Source organism: Cupressus sempervirens, chromosome 8, assembly GCF_028749045.1.
Source record: "Cupressus sempervirens isolate cs-2001-9-10 chromosome 8, ASM2874904v1, whole genome shotgun sequence".
In the NCBI taxonomy this organism is placed as follows: Eukaryota; Viridiplantae; Streptophyta; class Pinopsida; order Cupressales; family Cupressaceae; genus Cupressus; species Cupressus sempervirens.
Genome location: NC_143125.1, coordinates 169,677,986 through 169,695,043, shown reverse-complemented (window position 1 = coordinate 169,695,043; position 17,058 = coordinate 169,677,986). Strand labels below are relative to the sequence as shown.

Below are 17,058 nucleotides of genomic sequence, written 5' to 3'. Positions count from 1 at the left end.
TAAAAACACTGAAATGCTTCATCACAAATCAGAGTTTATATTGTTTAATAGATTCATTGCTATTACTTTTTACTAACATTTTCTGACAGTTGCTTCAGGCTTCTATTATTTATTTAACTAGTCCACCAGAATTAAGTTGTCCGTCGTCTATCAACCCTCAATCTCATTATTTTGTTCCAAAGACATGTGAGTACTTGTTTCGGATTCTTAGTACAACATAGCTTTTTAGTTGTCTATATTAATAAACGTTTTAGCTGAATAAAATAGAGCCTGCAATTGCTTCATTATATCAACAAATTCAACAGACAAAGAAGTATGTCCACCGCTGGTCAAGAAGTGGAATTGCCAACAACTGTTCTGACACGGAGCATTTTCTGGCAACCACTAGATAAACCATTAACAGATTCTACCATTCAGATCAGATATGTCATGAATATGGTCATCTATAGCAAAGATGCCCCAGAAATAAATCATCTCCTATGAGAGCTTCCCATTGGAGAGGGGCCTGGTCACTGTCCGATTAAAATCTCTATTGCCTCTTAAAATCTCAAAGAATCCTTATTTTAAATTTTAATTTACATGACCACAAGACCATTCTCTCCAGGATTGAAAGACTGGTGGTATGAGGGGAATCCTTCTTATGGAGCAACTAGGTATACTTTTGTTAAAAGATTGCAATAAGTGGAGTATAAGCATAAAAGATGGAAAAGACAATGTTTTGGAAATCTTCACTTACAAAATGGCAGTGCAAGTTTGACTTAATTCTATCATTCTTGTAATTCATGATCAAGGGCTTTCCCTTGACCCTGGCATGGAAGAATCTATGGAAATTACAAAACTAGTTGAATGGGAACTCTAGAAGGAGATATTCTAGAGACAAAAAGTCCAGAATTGATTGGCTACAGAAAGGAGATAGAATACTATCTTCTTTCACAACTCTATGGAAGAAATGGTAATCTCATTACCTCTTTTGTTTCTTCAAAAGGAGCTCATCTTTCTTCATTAGGAGAAATCTCTCAAGAAGACTTTTAGTATTTTTCTTCCCTATTTGTAAATAATTCCCTTCCTGCTAAAGAGGATGAATCTGTTATTATGATTGCACTCCCTTATTGGTTTCCAATGAAGTGAATACAGCTCTCACTTGCCCCATCAGGCTGCAAGAAGTGGATGATGTTGCTTTTCATAGTAAAAAAAGGTAAATCTCCAGGTCCTGATGGCTTCTCGACTGAGTTATTTTAAGAGTTTTGGAAAATCATTAAGGTTCAAATCGTAGCAATTGTTCATGAGTCACACAAAAACAGGCAGATGTTAAGAGATGTGTGAAATATCCCTAGCAGACCGATTCACTGATCTGCTGTAATTTTATTTAAATAAATAGAATTCTCCTGCAATTTTAAGTGTTCTTACAGAGTAGACAGAAGTGCAGAAGTTTGGTGTTTGATTTTTGAAATTTTCTCTTCAAAATAGATGTGTTACAATATCTACTAGTAACAGCAATATTTAAACAGCATAGTAATGATCCAAAACCACATCACTTGAAAGCTGGGAATACCCAAACGAACCCAATAATAACTGTTACAAAAACAAAAGCAACCCAGTACCTTAGCTACAGTCAACGCCAGATATGGATAGGCGGCCAGCTACAGGTCTGCAGCAGATTTGTTTATTCAGATCTGAGATGGCGGCTGCTGCTGAAGATCAGATAAGAAGGGTTGCCATTGCTGAAACTGCTTGCTTTTTGCCTGAATATAGTACTGAAGACTTGCTGAATCACAGCTGCTTGAGGGTTACGTCCCAAACAGTTTACTCTCTCAACCTAGGGTTGGCGTCCTAGTTGGAGGAATGCTCCACCAGAGCCAAGCGCCCAAAATGATGGATGAATAATGTAAAAGATAATCTTTCCTTCCTTTGCTTCTCCTTATAACTCCCTACTAGGCATTCGAACCCTAAAAATGACCTAACATGACTTAAGTGGAAACTTTGGGTTATAATGTTTTATTTTTATTATTGGCGTCCAACATAGAGGAAAAAAATATTATTTCAATCATGGTAAAAGTATCAAGCATCACCAAAGCTCCTATAGCTGAAAATCAAATAGTAGAGGTCTGGCACTTTCCAACGGACTATCACACCCCAACACAACTAACCAACTGGAGCCAAAAATCTCCTTATTTCAACCTTGTGGCTAATAAATTAGCCTTATTTAAATATTTAATTACTAACTTAGGGAAATATTTAAATATATTTAAATATTTCCCCAAGAGCCAACTAATAGCCAGATCACTATCAGAAGGTGAAACTGAACTTGCCACCAACTGTGATTGATGCCGAATATCAAGAAATAATCGATAGTCTCATCCCTCAAATCTAGGGATAACCCTAAAAAGTAGGAAGACCTCCGAATCTCCCGAAATTGAAACCAGGGGACGGTCTCCTATAACCTCAATGCTGGATGATACCTCCACCTCCTAGAAAGTAGGGGTCTTCTCCTATAATTAAGGAACTCCTCTAAATCATGCCCTCACTGTCAGAAACTTCAAATCCGAACACTGTAACCCTGATTGAGCCTCTAAACACTCTTGCCAGCCTATGAGACTCCTTGATAGGCTAACTCACATATCATTGCCAGAAGGAGCTAAAGAGGGGACATGACAATGTGAATGCTACTTTTATAGCTCTAATTCCAAAGAAAGAGAATGTGAGTAGATTAGATTAGTTTAGACAAGTTGCACTTTGCAAAATTCATCGTTGATAGAATCAAGATATACCTCAAATATTTGATCTCTAATGAGAAGGGTCGTTTTGTTATGGGTAGACAAATTCTTGATGGGATAGTAATTGCTATGAGAACCATTCACTTTATGGAAACTTCCAAAGAAAAGACAAAGTTTATCAAAGTAGGCACAGCAAAATCTTACGTCGGAGATAAGTAGGCCTTCTCACAAAGTATTCTTTTGGCTTTTGGATTTTGTGGGTAATAGGTGGAGTGGTCATGAGTTGTGTCTCATCCACCTTTTTAGTATTCACTATTCATCAATAGATATCCTTCTAAGTTGTTTTAGGCTTTAGGGGTCTTTGGAAAGGGGATCATCTTTCTCCTTATTTTTTCATCATTGTGGCTGAGGGGCTGGGTAGATTTCTTAAGGACAATGTTAGATAAGGAACTATCATGGGCTAGAGTAGGGGTAATAGTCTACCTCCTATTATGGTAAATCAGTGTTGTTGTGGTTGTATTAAACGAAGGAGATGAAAAGACGATGTTTCTAAAAGAAACAATTGTGAACTGAAGATGAAAATAGAAACTACCTAATAAACTAAAGACTAAGATGACCATTAAGGAAACATGATAACATTCTAATACCCTCCCTTAATGGTCATTGTCTAACAATTGTCTTTTGGTCACAAATTCTTCAAAACATTTTGTTGCTGCTGAGACCCTCGTTGGATCTACAAAATGTTAATGACCAAGAAGCCAAAATCCGCTTATAAAATAACAGAGAAGGGTGCCCCCTTCTTCAGAATGCTTTGCAATAAGAGGCAAGAGCCTGCCACTGACTCTGCCATTGAGATGAGTCTGTCACTAACCCTCCCAGAATCAACAAAACGTCTGAGTAGAAATCATCATAAAATATATCCAACCTAAAGTTGAATAATGAAGCTACTCTTCACATTTATAGAGACAAACATTGGGAACAACTAGCATGATGCTGAGGAAAAATCGGCAAACCCTCCAAACTTTGTAGATGAGCATGATGCCTCAAAACAAACTGCAAAAAAGGCATGATTTTTTACGAAAAAAATCAGAAAAACCGAACACAATTTTTGAGGTGAAAAATCAATCAAAACCAAACAATACAAAGCTTCTTTTTTTAGGAAAAACGATAAAACCCACCTGATAATTTTTGAGGAAAAAATTATAAACCCATAAAGGAATCCCACACAACTTTGCGAAGTACAAAATGAGAAATTTTTAAGGGAAAAAATATAGAAACCCATAAGAAATTTTTTATGCAAAAAATTTATGAAAACCCATAAGAAATTTTTTATGCAAAAAATTTATGAAAACCCACCAGAATTTTTAAGGGCGGCAAAACATGGGACTTCGCATGGTAAACCAGCACATGCAAGTACATGCAACCCTCAAAAATCAGAGAATTTTGCTGCAACCAAGAACTCATGAGATCAAAACCCTTAACTAGGATTGCAATTTCCAAAAAAAATCCTCAGAGATGAACCACAAAATTTCATAAAATACCTCTAACGATTTTTATTTCTAAAAATCAAAAGTAAATTTTTGGAAAAAATTCCAGATCAAAAGAGGCTCGAATTTTCCTTAAAAAATCCATCAAATTTTATGAAATCCCATCAACCTGCTCTGGTGCCATATTATGGTAAATCAATGTTGTTGTGGTTGTATTAGATAAAGGAGATGAAAGCTCCTTATATAGATTTACAAAGACGATTGTTTCGTGAACTAAAGACGAAAATAGAAACTACTTAATAAACTAAAGACTAACTAAGATAACCATTAAATAAACATTATAATAGTCTAATACCTCATGCTCTCATCTCTAGTAAACCATCAAATTTTATTAAATCCCATCAACCTGCTCTAGTACCATGTTATGGTAAATCAATGTTGTTGAGGTTGTATTAAACGAAGGAGATGAAAGCTCCTTATATAGATTTACAAAGACGATGTTTCTAAAAGAAAGAATCATGAACTAAAGACAAAAATAGAAACTACCTAATAAACTAAAGACTAACTAAGATGACCATTAAATAAACATTATAATATTCTAATACCTCCTTGCTCTCATCTCCAGTTAACCGATGACAATATTTTGATGGCTAGCGCCAAAATCAATGAAGGTGTTGATTTGAGAAGAAACTTGGATACTTATTTAGCTTCCTTTGGAAAAAAGATTAATGAGACAAAGTCTTTTAGTTTTTCCTTCAATACTCCTTGGGCTATTCAAAACAAGATTGTTTAGATCCTCAATTTAAAATGGGGTCTCTTCCTTTAGTGTATGATGTGATTCTCCTTGGATTGGAATATTAAATTAGAGGGTTTTGGTAGAAGATTTTGGCTAAATTCCAAAAGAGAATCGTTGGACATGTAAATGTCTTTCATTTGCTGAAAAGTTTACTTATTGAAGTCAGTGGTACAAGCTCTCCCTTTTTAAAAATGTTTTGTGCAAGTTGCCCCCTCTAGTTTTGTGAAGGAGTTTGATGCCCTTGCACATCAATTTCTTTGGACAAGAAATTTTATCTCTTCTAAATGGAGTCTAGTTAGATGGGATTTAGTATGGAGGTTGAAAGCTGAAATAAGAAGGGGATCTTTCTCTCAGGTCAACAGGTATGATTGGAGAAGTATTGCTACAAAGTTATACTAGAATGTGGAGATTGTTGTAATGTGGAGCCTAATCAGATGCCGAGGTTTATTCAAAGCAATTTCCCCCCAGATTATTTTTACAGGGGTTTGGGGGCAGCACCCCCAAGATGAGGTCAAGAGGCAACGCCCCTTGCAAGGTTCTGGGGCAACACCCCAAGTGCGCTCCCTTAAGCGAAAAATGACTCTACTATTGTAAAAGGCATCGGCTGCTATTTTCTTATTGGACGACTTATTATAGCCCTAACTTTGTAAGCGGTAAAAAACTTGTATAAAATGGCTTAGGGATAGGGGTTTCATTATGTATGATGATATTGTAGCTTCTTGCGGCAGTATTGAGCTGTAAGAGATTGCGGATTGTAATCACTGGATAATAATAATATTGGACTTGTTGTTGGTGGACGTAGCCTAGGGATTGGGTGAGCCACGTTAAATCTTTGTGTCTTGTGTTCTCATCTGTGCGATTTATTATTTTTTGATATTGGTTATATTTGCATGTAGCTGTTATTTCTGTCTGTGGTTAATCCAAACAAGTGGTATCAAAGCAAGGTGTCGTCGTTTTTTTTAGCTATCCTATGCAGGCAAATCTCACGGTTGAGTAGGAGTCTCACAGTTGAGTGGGAGTCTCACAATTGCGTAGGAGCGATGGCAGATGAGAGTAAGCTAAAGGTTGAGAAGTTTGATGGGCAGAACTTTCAGTTATGAAAGATGCAAATGGAGGACTATCTTTAATAGGACTTAGGGTGACCATTACAAGGAAAGTCCAAGAAAGAGACAACAATGACAGATGAGGATTGGGAGGTTTTAGACCGAAAGGCACTTGGAAGTATTCGTTTATGCGTAGCGCAATCGGTGGCATTTAATATTATAAAAACAAAGACGGCGGAAGAGTTGATGGAAATGCTAGCAAGGTTGCATGAAAAGCCCTTCGCTTCAAACAAGGTATTTCTCATGAAGCGTTTATTTAATATGAAGATGGCAGAAGGTGGATCTGTTGCAAATCATTTAAATGAGTTTAATACGATTACTAGTCAATTATCTTCTATGAATGTTAATTTTGATGAAGAAATTAGGGCTCTCTTGATTTTATGTTCTTTGTCGAAAAGTTGGAATGGCTTTGGACAAGGAATTCTATTTCTTCTAAATGGAGTCTAGTTAGATGGGATTTAGTTTGTAGGTTGAAAGTTGAAATAAGAAGGGGATCTTTCTCTTCAGGCGACAGGTATGATTAGACAAGCTTTGGTTACTAGGTTATACTAGAATGTGGAGATTGTTGTGATGTGGAGCCTAATTAGACTCGGAGGTTTATTCGACGCAATTTATCCCCAGATTATTTCTATAGGGGTTTTGGGGGCAGCGCCCCCAAGACGGGGTCAAGGGGCGCCCCTTGTGGGGTCCTGAGGCAATGCCCTAGGTGCACTCCTTGTCGCAATACAGGGTGAAGTCGAGGGGCAACACCCCCAACGAGGGTTTTTGAAGGCAATGCCCCTGAAGCCAAAAATGACTCTACTGTTGTAAAAGGCGTCGACTGTTATTTTCTTATTGGACGACTTATTCTAGCCTAATTTTGTAAGCGGTAAAAAGCTTGTATATAATGGCTTAGGGTTAGAGATTTCATTATGTATGATGATATTGTAGCTTCTTGCGGCGGTATTGAGCTATAAGGGATTGCAGATTGTAATCATTGAATAATAATAATATTGGACTTGATGTTGGTGGGCATAGGAACCACATTAATCTTTTTGTCACATTCTCTTCTGTGTGATTTATTATATTTTGATATTGGTTATATTTGCATGTAACTGTTATTTATGTCTGTAGTTAACCCAAACAGTTTTGGCTACAAAGTTATACTGGAATGGTGTAATGGTCATGATCAAGATTGGGTTAAAATTCTTAACTCGAAGTACCTCAAGAGAGTTTATAGTGTTAATGTTCCCCATATTAGTTTACTAGGAAAAAAGTTTGGTGATCTAGGACATTCATAAGAGGTATAGAATTTATCAAAGAGGGTCTCTTTTGGATTTGCAATAGAGGTATAGATCCTCATTTCTGGCATGAATCCTAGGATGGCCAACCCCCAATTATTTCTTAGTTTCCTCATGTTTGACCCTCGTATAATTTTTTGAGTGATGTTGGTTAGAACAAGGTGGTAGATTTTAAAACTACCAAGCCTAGAGGACATTTGGAAGTTACTTGGTGGAAGACCATCATTAATGGCCCGTTGGGGGCTCTAAGGAGCTAGCAGACTTTGCAGTGTACTTGATTGTAGGGATGTTTTGGCTTGGAGTCTAGACCTAAAGGTAAAAGATTTGGTTGCTTCTAGTTACTTAGCTTTGGATGGTAAGTTGCATGTCACGGAGTTGCGCCCTAGTGGAATTAGATTTGGAATAGTTTTTCTTGGCCTAAACGCAATTTGAGGAAGAGAGGCTTTTAAGACTCTTCAACTTGTGTTCCCTACATAAATAGGCGAGAAATTACTTCCCATATTTTCTTCTAGTGTTCTTATTCAAGGGAGATCTTGCATCTATGGTGGGAAGCATGGAACTGCGCTTGTGTCAATGCTACCTCTTTGATTGATTTCTAGGAAATTTTGTGTCGACCTCCATCAAACACTTATTTTCTCTAGATTGCTTGCGCTCTTAGCTTTTTGTTATTTGGAATATATTATTAGAAAGGCATCAAAGAAAGTCTCAAGGATTTAAAATTGGGAGCTTCTTCATGTAGAGGAATATTACTAGCAAACTTCAAAAGATTATTTCAACAGAGTGTGACATGAATTCTCTTGTGAGACTTGTGATCTAGCTGCAGTTAGGATCTTAATTTAGTTTTAAATGGTATTGATTCTTCTTATAGGAAGAGATTGCGACAAGATTAACAAAAAATTCATAGAGAGGGGAGATGGATCCCTCAATGTGAGGAAACTTTGAAGGTTAATACCGATGTGCTTCTAGATAGAATCTTGGACAAGAAGAAATTGGTGGCATTGGCAAGAGTAGATGGAAATGTTACGCTCTTTTTCTCCATTTATAAAGGACAACTTTCAAATAATTTGATGCAGGTCACAGCTATTTTACATGGTGTTGAAAGAGGGTGCTCTTTAGGTTGGAATAGGATTATTTGTGAGTTTGATTGACGAATTGTGGTTAATATGTTAAGTGATCATTAGTTGGATGAAATTTCTTAACAATTGTCTTCATGGAAAAGCAGATTGCGAAACTTCTAGCAAGTCACTCTAGACCCAGATGGTCTTTGATCAAAGCATTTATTGTTTCCTGTCCTTTTTTAAAATTCATTCTAGATGGATGGATGAGATATTACATTGTTTCCTATTCCATATGGATAGAGGTTGGGTCCAGATAATCCCCTTTAGTTGCCCAAGACAAAAGAGCTGGAATGGCTAAGTGATAACACTGTCCCAAATGGACAAATATTCCAAGTAATCAATAATTAACTTTGATAGAGAACATAACAAAAATTTACCTTTGCACTCTGAGTTGATGTGTTATGAGTTTTTAGATTATTTGTGTTGTTATTTAATTAGGACAGGATGGTCCTTCCATGTGGGCTACAGGCTCCCTTCTGCCAAAATGATGTGTCCTAGATAATGAATCACCTGGTGGTATATTTATTTGTTCATTTCTGAATCAAAATTGGAAGTAAATCTGCTGTTATCAATTGCTTTAACAAAGGATCATTTTTTTAAAAACTGCCAGAAGATTTATGGACTAGATTAAATGAAACTTCCTACTTGCACAGCTCTCACGTCTATTGCAATCACCATTTTATTTCATTGAATAAATTATGTAGTGCTGAGTAAAAGATTGACTGTTCTCAAATGTTGATTGTTTATAACTGTTTTTAGTATTTGTTTTTAATTTTTATCTTCTTTGTCTTACAAAGAATTAAATCATCTTTCTATTGAAAAATTTATTCCTCTCATATGTAATAACCATTTCAGAAGTTGAAAGCATAGGGTTCTAATGAAATCTCTGTATATTCGAAATGCTATGGTAGTAAAATTTCATTAGGAAATCCAAATCGAAAAGCTCCATTCAATTGTGTACTTATACTTTCAAAGGAAAAATATAGAAATAAATAAGAGACTTACTGGATAATGGTAAAAAAAACATATATCTACGAAGTCATATATGCGAGGAGTGTTGCCATTATATATACAGTATATGCCGATAAAAAAATTGCTGTTGTTACAATGGTTATATTCCTAATCACTTATAATATTCTCTTAATTTCTTGGAAGAATGATTCTCCAAAAACTGAGTTAGGCATGCCTTGCTCTCTGAAAGTTCTTGTGTTATATATGTATATATCAGACCTCCGAAAATTCTGTTCCAGAGATTAATAGTGCAAACTAGGCTTTAGGACCATAAGTCATTTAAGCTTAATTACTATTTAGTGGCCTGCAATGCAATTTTTATTCACAAGTCCATTGACCGAGATGCAATGCCTAAGCTAGTCCCTCCAAGGGTGTACATGGAATCTTTGACAAGCCTTGCTTTGTGATGTGAATATCAGGATTTAACTGTGTGATTTTGAGTCAAACTCGACGACTCATGTTTCATGAGTAGTGATTCAACATGAATCCATCTCTCATGAGAATAAATGGAACACTTAGCACTCATTGGATCTAGGTGATGCTCACAGGGGTGAAGCACCGGGACTTCCCGGGAGGTCACCCATCCCAGTACTACTCCAGCCTGAGCGCGCTTAACTACGGAGTTTCCTCCACAGTTAAACCCAAAGCTTGCAACCCCATTTGCAAAACCTTCACCAAGTGTTGTGCCTTATGAACCATTCATTAGAAAGCCCCTTAAGCTCATCAATTGATAAGTAGGAGATGATTTCCACAGCTAGTCAAATTGTGATGTGAATATCAGGATTTAACTGTGTGATTTTGAGTCAAACTCGACGACTCATGTTTCATGAGTAGTGATTCAACATGAATCCATCTCTCATGAGAATAAATGGAACACTTAGCACTCATTGGATCTAGGTGATGCTCACAGGGGTGAAGCATCGGGACTTCCCGGGAGGTCACCCATCCCAGTACTACTCCAGCCTGAGCGCGCTTAACTACGGAGTTTCCTCCACAGTTAAACCCAAAGCTTGCAACCCCATTTGCAAAACCTTCACCAAGTGTTGTGCCTTATGAACCATTCATTAGAAAGCCCCTTAAGCTCATCAATTGATAAGTAGGAGATGATTTCCACAGCTAGTCAAATTGTGATGTGAATATCAGGATTTAACTGTGTGATTTTGAGTCAAACTCGACGACTCATGTTTCATGAGTAGTGATTCAACATGAATCCATCTCTCATGAGAATAAATGGAACACTTAGCACTCATTGGATCTAGGTGATGCTCACAGGGGTGAAGCACCGGGACTTCCCGGGAGGTCACCCATCCCAGTACTACTCCAGCCTGAGCGCGCTTAACTACGGAGTTTCCTCCACAGTTAAACCCAAAGCTTGCAACCCCATTTGCAAAACCTTCACCAAGTGTTGTGCCTTATGAACCATTCATTAGAAAGCCCCTTAAGCTCATCAATTGATAAGTAGGAGATGATTTCCACAGCTAGTCAAATTGTGATGTGAATATCAGGATTTAACTGTGTGATTTTGAGTCAAACTCGACGACTCATGTTTCATGAGTAGTGATTCAACATGAATCCATCTCTCATGAGAATAAATGGAACACTTAGCACTCATTGGATCTAGGTGATGCTCACAGGGGTGAAGCACCGGGACTTCCCGGGAGGTCACCCATCCCAGTACTACTCCAGCCTGAGCGCGCTTAACTACGGAGTTTCCTCCACAGTTAAACCCAAAGCTTGCAACCCCATTTGCAAAACCTTCACCTTATGGTCCATTTGCTTTCTTATGGTCCATATTTGATACAGCGGTCAATGTCTATAGCTGATCAGTTCCAATATCTTTGCAATCATTTTATCATACTGCTAACTAATGCCTAAGTACATCTACTCCTAACTTCCTACTCACTAGATAGGAGTTTTAAGGGCTATCACTCCTGGTCCACGGAATAACTACGTTGTGCTATTGGTAAGGGTGGACCTTACAACATAGGTACTGCATTAATATTAGACACTCTTCCCTGTTATTGGTAGATTTTAATATTTGTTAAAAACTTGTTTTTATACCACAGTTCCCAAATGATTGACCTGCCTATTTAATTTAGTATGTACCCATGCTTGGAACAAATGGATACTTCAGCAGGAGCAGGTAATGCCTGCAGGGTGGGAATATGCCTTCCAAAATGGAAGAGAAATGTCCTTATACTCTGTAATCCAAACGTTCATTCTTACATTGCTGCCATTAAAAATCCGAACAGTAGACCAGCTAGAAGTATGCGTAAACCGAAAAATAAGGTGGATGCCTTTAAGCAAACTCGTATGTTGGGCTCTTACTTACATGAAAACAGGACAGTATAGTTCAAAATTAACTTATAATAGCAATGTACAAATTAAAACTGAACAATATCATAGATTTAGGTATACTATTTAAGGGTGGGCTACCTTAATAACAATCTAAGTTGTTATGTTGGCTTGTGGTAAACAAATTGGTTATCTCATATGGGAAAGGTAACAAACAAGAATAAACAAGGTGAGGGAATAGGATACATCCATATAGGTAAAAATCACACAACTAAACTATAATCCTGAACCTAGTATTGTTGATTTTGTAATGAGTATTTGGGAATGTCTTCAGATTCGCCTGAGTGAAGTATGGTGATGAACAGCTGTTGGCGATGGGAGATATCCCAAAAGGCTTCCATCTTCAGAAACAGTTACATCAAACAAATTAGAAACTACATACCGAAAGTGAGCAATTTAAGGGTCTTGATCCTGTGGATACAAGTATGTAGGTGAAGAGATACTTCTAGTGTGTAGATGCTTCTAGTTAGGTAGTATTTAATCATTATCATCACATTATAAGTTAACGCAATAAATGAATGATTCTCAGGAGGCCCCTATACTCGGTCGGATGCCTAAAAGTTGAGGGAGGGGTATCGGACTTGGGAATTATCTTGGTAATCTACACCTAGCCTTAAGCCTGAAACCCAAGGAAGGGTGTAAAGCTTATTTATAACTTGCTAAGAATCTTTGACACAATCTTTGGGCAGAGTGAAACTTCTGGCAAGTCGCTCTAGATCTAAATGGTCCAAAGAGTGTAAGTCTTTGATCAAATCATTTATTATTTCTTGTCCTTTTAAAAATCCATTCTAGATGGATGGACGAGATGTGGCATTGTTCCCTATCTCGTATGGATAGAGGCTAGGTCCGAACGATCCCCTTTAGTTGCACAGGACAGAAGAGCTCGAATGCTCGAATGGCTAAGTGATAACACTATCCCAGATGGATAATATTCCCTGAGTAATCAATGACCAACTTTGAAAGAGAAATAAAGATTAACATTTGCACTCTAACTTGGTATGTTATGATTTTATTTTTTTATTTAATTAGGATATAATGGCCCTTATATGTTATGATTCTTTTTAGATTACTTCAGGTTGCATGGGTACTCCTACCCACACCCCTGGTACATGTACCTAAGTACCAGGTACATGTATCCCAAGTACCAAGTACTCGGTGGAGAGCATCCTGGTTAAGGACCTTGATTAAGATTTCTGAAAAAAAAACGGTTGTTGTTCGTATCAACTTCTTGTTTATCAAACTTAATTCAATACCTAATCAGTTTGAAACTTTGATACAATATTGATTAACAATAAACTTTATCATTGTTCAAGTTAGAAGTTTATCATTTGCAATATGTCATTGTCATATGATTTATGATCATCTTGTTCATGTTTAAAGTCTGCCTTCTCTGCTATGCATCTTAACATTCATCATATATTATTATTACAAACACATAGCAAATTTGAAAATGAAACCAATACATTACACTTGTAAACTTTATCACTGTTCTTGTTTTGAAAAACCATTGTCATGACCAATAGTTTCAGATTTTCTATAAACATAAAAGTATAATTAAAAACAAGTTTGACATACCCAAGTACCCCCGTCCCCTATTTTAAAAATAGTCATAAATGTCCCCATGCAACCTTAGATTGTTTGTATTTTTATTTAATTAGAACATGATGGTCCTTGCAATCATGCAAAGATCATCATGTCCTAATTAAATAAAAATACAAACAATCTAAAAAGAATCATAGCATATCAACTCAAAGTGCAAAGGTTAAAAAAATTGTTCTCTTTCAAAGTTAGTCATTGGATACTCAAGGAATATTGTCCATCCAAGCCAATGTTGTCACTTAGCCATCTGGACTCTTCTGTCTTGGAAGACAAAAGAGGATCATCCAAACCTAGCCTCTATCCATATGGAATAGGAAACAATGTAACATCTCGTCCATCCATCTAGAATGGATTTTTAAAACAAATAGAAAATAAAAAAGGCTCTGATTAGAGACCTACACTCTTCAGGACCATCCGAGTCTAGAGTGACTTGCCAGAAGTTTTGCAGTTTGCCCAAGACCTGTGCCAAGGATTCTTAGCAAGTTATAAGTAAGCTCTACACCCTTCCTTGGGTGTTGGGCTTACAGCCAGGTGTAGACTACCTATAGAATTTTTAAGTCCCAAACTACTCCCTTGCCTTTTAGTCATCAAGCCAAATATAGGTGCCTCCTGAGAATCATTCATTTATTGCGTTAACTTATAATGTGATGATAATAATTAAAAACTACCTAGCTATGTCCAAGACATTTGCACTCTGGAGGTATCTCTTCACCTAAGAGGTTGCCTACATACCTATATCCACAAGATCAAGACCCTTGAACTGCTCACTTTTCGTATGTAGTTGTGGTTTTCTAATTGTTTGGATGTAACTGATGTGGGAACGGAACCCTTTTGGGGTTTTCTTTGTCCCTAATAGCTCTTCGCCGTCATACACCCACACGGGCAAATGAGGTGGCATCCCTGAGCATCCACTATAAATCAACATTACTAGTTCCAAGGTTACAATTTAACCAAGCGTGTTATATTCCCATACATATGCATCCTTCTCCTCTCCTTGTCACAATTTATTTATTACCTTCTCCATCTGAGTTAACTAACTGTTCACTACAACTCAACATGACAACCTAGATATTAGTGAGTCTTCTCTCAATAGTACATCACAATCTATGATATTGTCCAATTTCTTTTGTAAAAGTCTTTTAAGAGTATTGTTCCTCACATCTCAACAAAACATCAAACAATATTATGGTATTGAACTATTATGTCCCATTTTGTAAGTCTTTTAAGAGTATTGCTCCTCACATCTCAACAAAACATCAGATAATATTATGGTATTGAACTATTATATCCCATTTCATGGAGAAATGAGGTTTGTAACCCCAAGTTTACTAAACGATATCTACCTATTTTCCATATTACACATACTTCTAGCTGTCCTACTGTTCAGATTTTAATGATAGCAATATAAGGATACTTTTCTTAACTAAATGTGTGTGTGTGTGTGTTTTAGCATTCTATCCTACTGTCCCCACGGTGGACCTGTTCTTTGCTGTTGGCTAAGTGGATTGTAATGTTTGGGAATAACATTTATCTTGTGTTGAGGATTTGCATTCAATGGTAATCTAACAAATATTCAAGTCTTTCCCGAAAGGTATTGGAGTTCTGGAAATAACCAGCATCAACATATAACCAATATCTTATATTTCCAGTGAGCAAAAATGATTAACTGAGACCTCTATGTGATGGACTTAGTATTGCAGCTAACCACTCTGTCTACTATTTGTATCATCAGAGATCAATTTTTTATTTGTTAAGATAAACTGCTACAAGCAACAATGTGGAAATAAGACTTTTTTTTTGCACTAATCCAATTTCGAACAATGTAAAATTGTGGAAGGTTCATATTGACATAACGATGTCATGAGACTATTCATCATTCAGTAAATAAATTAATCAGCTTTCTAACTACCCTATCCTAAACTGATACTTGTATGATCACTATGACTTATACAAAGGAGTGTAACTAACTACAGATACAGTGGCCTGAGCCCCAAGGTTGTACAACTACTAAGTACAGGATGTGGCTCTATAAGTGGTACAGGTAATAACTAATACTCTATTACTTCTTGTTACACAGTAACAAATATAACTAAGCATCAAGTCTTTCATACAACGATTTATTATAATTTAAAATCTGCAAGGTGCCCCTTAATCTGGAAATAAACTTCATACCCTTTCAGCCAGCATGTAGTGGACTGGGCCCCAAGGTTGTACAACTACTAAGTATGGGTTGTGGCCCTATAAGTGGTACAGGTAAGTACTAATACTCTAGGTCTATTACTTCTTGTCACACAGTAACAAATATAACTAAGTATCAAGTCTTTCATACAATGATTTATTGTAATTTAAAATCTGCAAAGTGCCCCTTAATCTGGAAATAAACTTCATCCGCCTTTAGCCAGCATATGTTTTGTTAACATATAACTATGTCATATCTAATGTTGTGTGTAGTAAAGGGTATAATTGTTACAACTCGATCCCTACAAGGCACCGCTAAATCAAGCATTTAAAACATATGATGTCCATGTTTTGACCGACCAAGCAGACTCATAGCCTATTTGATTATTCTTTTGTATATACAGTTTGGGCTTTTATTGTATATCTGAAACTAAGGGAAGGTAAGTTTATCAGCTGTAAATTTAGCTGTATGATTTATTCTTATTGTTGGTTGTATACCCAACTGTTGTAAGGACTGCAGGCATACAACAAACAATCTTAGCAGCTGTAATCTTGAAATGACAAGACAAAGTTTCCCATTCACTATTAATTTAGAAACATATTTAATATTGGAACATCAGATATCCAAACAATATAAAAAAATTGAAAATAATAGAAATAAGATAGGCACATAAATTTTAGAATTCATAGATACTGTATTAACAAAATACGATAGTCACAAAACTTATAAGTGCTGCAATAAGGCCTTTTTTCAGCATTCCTAAATTCTAAATGCACGTCATTTTCCCTTTCACAACTACAAGTCAGTCTAAAGAGAAAACTATAAGGGAGATTGAACAAGGGTTTCCGAAATAAATAAAAATTTGAGCCATACCTGGTTCGTTTTCCTCCTGCTTGAATGAAAAGACTCTTAACCATTGATAAATCCCCTGCCGTATATGCCCTGTAATCCCTAAAATACAGACTTCATACCCATTTACGCCATCTCCCGTCGGTTTCAGGACTAATCCAAATCCGATTCTTTTCTTCCATCCTCAACCTCGCACGCCAATTACTATTCTGAATTCTTGTTAAATGAAGCCACGTTCTTACCGCTACATTTCCTCCCCTTCCAGTTCTACCTGCACACCATATTTTGCCTTCCAATATAAAGTTCAATATTTTAGAGGAGTTTGACGGCTGGGCAATAGTCTAATTTATTTATTAATAAAAAAAGTTTAATAACTTTTAACTTTGATAAAAATTAAATTAAATTAAATAAATTCTTTTGATTTATATGTCATTCTATTACGTTTTACTTATATTGGTATCATTAATGGACATTTGAATGATTGCATTACATAATTTTATTATATTATTTAGTATTATTCATTGGTTATTAGGGAGATTTAAGTTTTCAATTGCATCTTATGCACTA

General features: G+C 36.4%; 1 protein-coding gene across 2 annotated transcripts in view; it reads right to left on the bottom strand.

Annotated features, from left to right (window-relative positions):
- The window catches only part of LOC149542092 (uncharacterized), a 28,999-nt gene extending 12,189 nt beyond the window's left edge, over positions 1–16,810 (bottom strand). Inside the window, exon 1 of one of the 2 annotated variants that reach the window (XM_089797141.1) lies at positions 16,516–16,810. The gene's annotated coding sequence lies outside the window, so the exon portion shown is untranslated. The remainder of the gene's footprint in view (positions 1–16,515) is intronic. The other variant, XM_089797142.1, reaches the window with a different exon arrangement.
- Between the last annotated feature and the right edge of the window lie 248 nt (positions 16,811–17,058).